We start from the raw sequence: 9,142 nt of genomic DNA on the forward strand, positions 1-9,142 counted from the left end.
ACACAGGCACTGTAGTATGTGGCAATGTCGTAAGGAGCAGATCCCACACTGCCTCCTTTAGGTGCATGGAAACACCTAAATGCAGCAGAGAACCAGGGCAGTCCCATGGTGCTTAGGAAGGCCAGAGTGGAGATGGGGTTGCACAGCTCTGCTCCAGCCTCCAGTTCCACCCTCCACTCTGCAACCGATGCCAGCCTCAGTGTCCTTTCAGTTCTCCCATACATTTCTGGGTACCTTTTTTCAGTGTTGCCCTGCCTTCCCCATGCTATCCTGTGAAGCCACCCCCTTCTCCTCAGTCAAATCTCTCCTCAAACCTCACTTCTGTCTCCTCTGCAAGAAGGGAGTTAATTTGAGAATATTTTAAAAGTTTTCAAATGAATGTTGACTTAATACAGTGTTAAAACTTCACTACGCCGAAGGAAAATGCTGCTTTTAAGCATCTTAATTTAAATGGAACAAGTGCAGAAACAGTTTCCTTACCTTGTCAAATCCTTTTTTTAAAATTTTCCCTTCATTTTTTTTAGTCGTTTACATCTAACACAGCACCGTACTATATTTGTTTTGGTTTTCTGTCTCTGCTGCTGCCTGATCACATACTTCTAATTCCAGATGAGCTGTGTGGTTGATGGGTCAGGCTGTAACTCTGGGTTCGTAACTACTACTGTAGAATCATAGAAGATTAGAGTTGGAAGAGACCTCAGGAGGTCATCTAGTCCAACTCCCTGCTCAACGCAGGACCAACCCCAACTAAATCATCCCAGCTGGGGATTTGTCAAACCGGGTCTTAAAAACCTCCAAGGATGGAGAATCCACCACCTTCCTAGGTAACCCATTTCAGTGCTTCACCACCCTCCTAGTGAAATAGTGTTTCCTAATATCCAACCTAGACCTCTCTCACTTGGAACTAAGACCATTGCTCCTTGTTCTGTCATCTGCCACCACTGAGAACAGCCTAGTTCTATCCTCTTTGGAACCCCCCTTCAGGTAGTTGAAGGCTGCTATCAAATCCCCCCTCACTCTTCTTTTCCGCAGACTAAATACCGCAGTTCCCTCAGCCTCTTTCTCATAAGTCATTGCACTGCCCCTAATAATTTTTGTTGCCCTCTGCTGGACTCTCTCCACTTTGTCCATATCCTTTCTGTAGTGGGGGGCCCAAAACTGAACACAATAGTCTAGATGTGCCTCACCAGTGCCGAATAGAAGGGAATAATCACTTCCCTTGATCTGCTGGCAATGTTCCTACTAATGCAGCCCATTGGCAACAAGGTCCACACTGTTGACTCATAGCAAAGCTTTTCATCCACTGTAATCCCCGGGTCCTTTTGTAGAACTGCTGCTTAGTGAGTCAGTCCCCAGCCTGTAGCAGTGCATGGGATTCTTCCATCCTAAAGGCAGGACCCTGCATTTGTCCTTGTTGAAACCTCATCAGATTTCTTTTGGCCCAATCCTCCAATTTGTCTTGGTCACTCTGGGACCTCTCCATATCCTCCAGCGTACCTACCTCCCCTGAAGCTTCATGTCCTCTGCGAACTTGCTGAGCGGCAATCTATCCCATCATCCAGATAATGAAGATGTTGAACAAAACCAAGCCCCTGCACCGACCCCTCTCCCACTCCGTTGAATACCAGCTGCCAACGACATTAAGCCATTGATCACTACCCATTGAACCCAATGATCTAGTCAGCTTTTAATCCACCTTATAGTCCATTCATTCAGTCCATGCTTTTTTAACTTGCTGGCAATAATACTGTGGAGACCATATCAAAAGCTTTTGATAAAGTCAGGTATATCACGTCCACTGCTTCCCCATATCCACAGAGCCAGGTTTATTCTCATCAGGTTGGTCCAGGCATGACTTGCCCTTGGTGAATCCATGTTGACTGTTCCTGATCACCTTCCTCTCCTCCAAGAGCTTCCAAATGGTTTCCTTGAGGACCTGCTCCATGATTTTTCCAGTGACTCAGGTGAGGCTGACTGGTCTGTAATTCCCCAGATTCTCCTTCTTCCCTTTTTTAAAGATGAGCACTATATTTGCCTTTTTCCAATCATCTGGGACCTCCCCCAATCACCACGAGTTTTCAAAGATAATAGCCGGTGGCTCTGCAATCACATCAGCCAACTCCCTCAGCACCCTTGGATGCATTGCATCCGGCCCCATGGACTTGTGCATGTCCAGCTTTTCTACAAAGTCCTTAACCTGTTCTTTCACTACAAAGGGCTGATCACCACTTCCCCATACAGTGCTGCCCAGTGCAGAAGTCTGGGAGCTGACCTTTGTGAAGACCAAGGCAAAAAAAGCATTGAGTACTTCAGCTTTTTCCACATCTGTGTCTAGGCTGTCTCCCCCATTCAGTAAGGGTTCCACACTCCCTGACCACCACCTTGTTGCTAACATACCTGTGGAAACCTTCTTGTAACCCTTCACATTCTTTGCTAGCTGCAACTCCAATTGTGCTTTGGCCTTCTTGGTTGCACCCCTGCCTCCTCCAGCAATATTTTTATACTCCTCCCTCGTCCATCTGTCCAAGTTTCCACTTCTTGTAAGCTTCCTTTTTGTGTTTAAGCTCACCGAAGATTTCTCTGTTAAGCCAAGCTGGTCGCCTGCCATATTTGCTATTCTTTCTGTACATCTGGATAGTTTGTTCCTTTGCCCACAATAAGGCTTCTTTAAAATACAGCCAGCTCTTCTGGACTCCTTTCCCTCTCACATTAGCTTCCCAGGGAATCCTACCCATCAGTTCTCTGAGGGAGTCAAAGTCTGCTTTTCTGAAGTCCAGGGTCCGTATTCTGCTGCTCACCTTTCTTGCTTTTGTCAATATCCTGAACTCAACCATCTCATGGTCACTGCTGCCCGGGTACCACCCACTTCTTCTACTCCTACCACTTCTTCCCTATTTGTGAGCAGCGGGTCAAGAGGAGCAAGGCCCCTAGTTGGTTCCTCCAGCACTTGCACCAGGAAGTTGTCCCAAGTATTCTTCAAAAACTTCCTGGATTGTCTGTGTACTGCTGTATTGCTCTCCTGGCAGATGTCAGAGTGATTTGAAGTCCCCCATGAGGACCTGGTTCATCCTGGCCAGTGTCAAGGCTCCACCATGCCAAGCTGCTGTAGAATCTATCTTGGCTTTGTCTCTTTGTCAGTCCCAGGTGAGAGCTGCTGTGTCTCGGGCCTGAGCTACAGTAGAGTTATGTAAATGTAAGGGGTGGCAGGGCTCCCTGGGGACTTCAACTGTCAGTGCCCCACAATGCTCCACCCCATGCCCCGTGCTTTGGGGGACCTCATGGGTGAGCAGGGTGAGGCAAATGGGGAGGGGAGTGGCAGATGAGGGGGCAAGGAGGAGTCTCTCTACCAGAACCACACTCTCCCCCCAGCCCCTGCCGATCAGTGCCTCTCCCTCCCAGTGCCTGCCGTACATCAGGAAATGCTGTGGGTGATGGAAGAGGAGCAAGGGTGCAGTGCGCTCAAGGGAGGGGGGTGGAACTGGGTGGGGAAGGGGTGGGATGGGAGTAGGAAGAGGAGGCGGGGCTGGGTTGGGGCCAGGGCAGGGGGAGCACCTCCCTGGCAAATAGACGCTGAGTTTCTGATGTTCTGGGCCCTCACCTCCCTAGGGATGGCCCTTCCCACATAGTTAAGTTGGTGGAGGCGCTCCTGATAAGGATGCACACCACCACCAGAGGGCATAGTGTGGACGTAGACTGCTGCAGTAATTACTGCGTTGGCTGTACGTCGACAATTCAGTCATGTAGACTTGCCCTCTGTGATAAGAACTGGGCTCACAGCCTCCTGTCGCGTTCTGGTCCATTTTCCTCTTGCTGAGTTCCCTCGTTCAGAGGGTCCCATTGTGTTAATTATGCAGCCATTGAGGGTCCCTTTGTCTTCAGGATTCTCCATTGATATGGGTTAGTTTCAGCCAGTCCTTAACAACTCATTCATATAATCCCAGACAGTTACATAACAAACCCTTTGGTCTCCTGCTCTACCCCAGGAGAGCAGCATTTTAACCCGTCTGCACTTACAGGGTAACCATGCCAAGGTGATGAGTACGAGTCCTAAAGAAAGTTCCTAAAAATATCAGACAATTCCCACATTTGTTGCAGAGATCCTACTGTTCTAACCCATGTCCAACCTCACCCCATTTCATTCTGTTGTTTGACACATGTACACACTGCGTCACATCTTACCAGGCGCTTACAAGCTCTTTGGTACAAGAGCTAGTACCTTCTCTCTTTTTTTTTTTTTTTTAATTATTCTGTGAGAGGCTTCACAGCACCGTCCTTTGTGTAAAGTGAAGTCTCCTGCACCTGGATGTACCTGCTGAATTTACAAATCCCATCAATAGCCTCTCCTGCTTGCTTTGAGGATTGAAATTGATGAAATCTTTAATTAGAATAGGCTGGCTGATGGAGCGTGTGCACATACAATCTCACCACTGCTCAGAAAAACTGCTGCATTCTTTTCTTTATCTTCTTAAATAAAGTTAACAATATTGATCCCAATCAAAAACATTGCCTCTAGACCAGGGATCGGCAACCTTTGGCACGTGGCCAACCAGGGTAAGCACCCTTCCAGGCTGGTTTGTTTACCTGCCGTGTCCGCAGGTTCAGCCGATTGTGGATCCCACTGGCCACGGCTCACTGCTCCAGGCCAATGGGGATGGCAGGAAGTGGCAGTCAGCACATCCTTCAGCCCGCGCCTCTTCCCGGGTTCTGTGCCCAGGGTTCTGACGATCAGCGCATGTGTCTGAACCTGATAACCCTTAGCTCTCTAGTGCTGTATGTAAGCCACTCAGATTGTGAGCCACTTATTCAAGCTGATGAGCGGTTACTTTCAGGAATAGACCTATTAACATGTGAGAAATTGTTCACCAGTGTGAGTCTCATCATCTGACTCTTAGCCATTTAGCTTTTGAATTTTAATAGTGAAAATGTCCTAATTTAGAACCAGAAATAGGAAACTCAAAACATCACTTACTTCTGACTTCCAGTTTGTTCCTTTAATATACGATTTTGGACTTCTTAAAATTGCAGAGCTTGGCTCTTAGTTGTAGAACTTTTCCATTATTTAAAAAGTGACTGTATAGAATCATTTCATTCTTCGAGCAGATCCCAGCTAAGAGCAGTTATGCTGGACACTGAAAAGTTACAAGCTGAATAGACCAGATAGCCAGCTGGAGAAAGGATGATTCCTGTTTTGCAGATATGGAACTGAGGTACAGAGAGGTGAAGTGACTTGCCCAAGGTCACAAAGGAAGTCTGTGACGGAACTAGGAACTGAGGCCAGAGCCTGCATCACATCCAGCTCTTAAACCACATGCTCAACCTCTCTTCTGCTCCTGCGGCACTTTTCATTCATTATTTGTGCGTGAGTAGCTCCCATGATGTGCTAGGTGCTGATGCCATGCAATCCCCCCACAAACACGCACACTAAGAATTCCAGGCTAAGAACATGACTTCTCACACTCAAAGTGCTTTACAACCATTAATAATGGCACTTTATGCCTGTATGGAGTCTCAGTGCTTTGCAAAGTGGGGTGTTCATCAGCATCATTTCACAGGTGGTGGAGGGAGGGGGAAGAAGACAGTGAATTAGTAGGAGGGTGGGAAAAGGAATCCAGATTTCCTTAGCCCAGGCTCCTACTCTAACTACTCAACCACCTGGTTTCTCTTAAATAAATTGATCTGCCTCAGGGAGGTAAGGGAAGCAAGTATCATTCCCATTTTACAGAGGGGGAAACCGCACCAGAGAAGTAAAGGGTCAGATCTTTTAAATGTACTTAGGTGCCTACCCATGCAGCTAGACAGATTTAATGGGACTGTCAACATTTCCTAAAAAAGTTAGGAATCTAATGCCCATGGATTTCAGCGGGATTTATGTACCTAACCTGCTTAGGTGCTACTGAAAATCTCACTGGATGCCTTCCTGCATCTATAGGTGCCTAAATACCTATAAAAATCTGGCCCTAAGTAGATTGTATAGGGCCGCAGACTTAATTGTTCTAGTTACTGCAAACACAGTGGGCCAGATTCGTCCCTGGTGTAACTCCATTGAAATCCCTTACACTGCAATGGTGCCTTAGCACACTCAAGGAGCAGTTTGTTGTTGGAGTGTTTAACGGGGGAGGGAGGAGAACACATCCACACTGCAAAATCACCTTGGAAATAGTCCTTGAGCTTGTTCATCCATCCTTCATACGGTCTCCTGGGCAGAAAGTGCTTTTGACAGGAACCTCGGCTACAGGTATTGACAGGCTCTAGCTACAGCCGTACAAATGATTGCCCTGAACCTATTTATGGCTCTCAAGAAGTTAGACCGTCACGGCTTTATAATCTGCCCTTTACTTATCCCACAATATGGATTGTATTAACCACCCACGGCTACTGTGAATATTTTTTTAACACTGATCATTCAAGCAAACTGTAACTTACTCATATGGCTGGCTGAGTGCTCTTCACTTTCCTGCTAGGGCAAAGGGTTCCCCTAGCCCCTTAAAAATAGAGAGTAGGATTTTCCAAAGCACCTATGTGATTTAGGAGCCCAAGTCCTCCCAAGTCACTTAAGCCCGGATTCTTATGCATACATTCACCTTGACACACCCTGAGCAGACCTAAGGCTACAGCTCAGCCAGAGCACTTTATCTGGGGACTATCTGCACTTCCTCACTGCATGTTGGCCAGTTTATGGGATTTTTCCCCCCAGCATGCATTTCTTGGGGCTGGCCCTTTAAATCTGGCAGAGAGCATCAGCTTAGCTTTTCAAGTGGCTGTTTTGTAACTGGCTGATGCTTGCTGTATCCAATTTATTTGAACTAATGGGATTGATTTCACCACACACACTACTCTTCAGTTCCCTGCTTCAGGCCTGCTTACATGGGCTTTGAGCAGGAAGGGCTGAATTTCACTCTAAAACCTAGCTCACTGCTTTCTTGGTCCATGTTCAGAGGTAATGATGTGTGCCACAGTTTCAGGGTAAGTACACCTGTATTCCCCCTTCATGGTCCACTAAAGGCACCCACTTTAGGCTTCTGGCTCCCAGCGATCACCTATGTTGAGTGGAGACCCGAGTGTCGTTCCCTCTTGAACAGTGATTTTAAGGCTGCACAATGCCCTGCTTTACATTGTGATATCCCCAGCAAGCCAGACAGTCTAAAGAGGCCAGCACCTCTGAAGGCTATGACCAGTGTATCGCCTGCAGTTATAAATGACCACATCACTCTAAGCAAGCACATTTATTCTTAAGATAAAAGCATTACAGAGAAAACCTATTAAAAAAATAAAAGAACCCACATGCATGCTAGAAAGATTATCAGAAGTCTCACCCATTCCAGCTTAGGGCTCTGGAAGGTTTTAGTCCTTTGAATCTACAACTGGGTTTTCCTCATGGTTACAAGATCATCCGTATTAGCTCCAGAATGAGAATGCCCAACTGGGCAGATCAGCCATTTCTTTATACAGCTCGGGCTTTTGAGCTTGGTCTTCTGTTACAGGTAATCAGCAGGCGATGACCCCCTGCTCAGGGCATAGCTTCGAAAGGCTGGGAATTTGCATTTTCCAAAGGGGTGGAAACTTGCATTAACCTTGCCCTAGGGATTCCCTAGGAAATCCACTTAATACCCATTGGCCAAAAAGTCCATACTTGTCAGGCACATTTTCAATAGAGTCTTTTGAAGTCCTCAGTCTTACATCTATTACATCTACACCCCTCAGGAGATTACTTACAGTGTCAGCCTGCGATAATATATAAACTAATACAATAAGGGCTTTTAAAGGATATTACTAGAAATTGCCATAGCAGTCACATAACTATCCTGCCTCCCTTCTCCCTCTCCTTAGCCCAACCAGTCTTCTCCCTTCACTCCCCAGTCCTTAGCGTATCCCCTACATGCACCTGTCCCCACATTTCCTCTGTTAAATTGCTGTGTAGACTTCTGGTATCGGGCTGGAGCCCAAGCTCTAGGATCCAAAAATCATTAAAAAAATGGATGCCTTCAATCAAAACATTTTATTTTGATAGCTTTCTTTCACTTTCTCTCTTTTTTTTTTTTTTTTGGTGTAACTATAAATTAACTGACATTTTGGAATGAAAAGTCATTTCAAACCAAAAACTGGAACTTTTCATTTAGAAAATGTTGAAGTGGGAGGTTTCAACAATTTCAAAACTTAGGGTGGGGTTTCAAGTTTTTTGGTTTTTTTGAACCAGGAAATTTGTCAAAACTGACCCTTTCCCACAAATGGGCTCAGTTTTGACAAATCAGCATTTTCCAACAAAGTGTTTGTATCTATTGGGTTTCCGGGAAGTGGGCGGGTGGAGCCTGCCCACTGCTAAAGGAACCTCCCCCAGCCTAAGGGGAGGACCCACAGGACCGCAGAAACCCACTGAGTACGGGGGACAACTAATAAAAGAACAGGGACGGGAGTGTGGTCAGAGGGTCATAAGAAGGGAGCCTGACGGGGACACCGCCGAGAACCCTGGACAGCACCCACTGCTCCTCAAAGGCGTCAGGAGGCCAACAAAGTCTTTGTACCTGTTGGGTTTCCGGGAAGTGGGCGGGTGGGCCGCCCACTGCTAAAGGACCCCCAGCCGAAGGGGAGGACCCACAGGACCACAAAGTCCACTGATTACGGGGGACAACTAATAAAAGAACAGGGATGGGAGTGTGGTCAGAGGGTCATAAGAAGGGACCTGACAGGGACACCGAGCAGAGAACCCCGGACAGCGCCACTGCTTTCTCAAAGTGCGTCAAGGGAGCCAACAAAGTGTTTGTAGCAGGGTGGTTACCCCGCTTCTGCCCTGAAGGGTTAGAACGGCCTGGGAGGGGCTGTGGCTGGAGAAAGCAGCGCTTTTAGGCTGAGCTGATGGGAAGTGGCTGCAGCTGGAGCCCCTCTCCAAACAGCACTCAGCTGGCCCTATAAGGCAGAGAGCCAGGGGCAGACAAAACAGTCTCTCTCTGTTTGTAAGAGAGAGATGGGCCGCTGCAGGGAGCTAGACACAGAGTACCTGACTGGAGCAGGGCTGGGGAAAGGCAGAGGAGGCTTCCTTATTTTAAAGATTATTTCACTGCTCACACTTTTTTACATTCTGCAGCAGTAGACCCTCTAAGCCCTCCAGAGGCCCTTCCCCTGAGTCCTCAGTATAGACCCGCCTCTT

This window comes from Chelonoidis abingdonii, chromosome 3, assembly GCF_003597395.2.
Source record: "Chelonoidis abingdonii isolate Lonesome George chromosome 3, CheloAbing_2.0, whole genome shotgun sequence".
In the NCBI taxonomy this organism is placed as follows: Eukaryota; Metazoa; Chordata; order Testudines; family Testudinidae; genus Chelonoidis; species Chelonoidis abingdonii.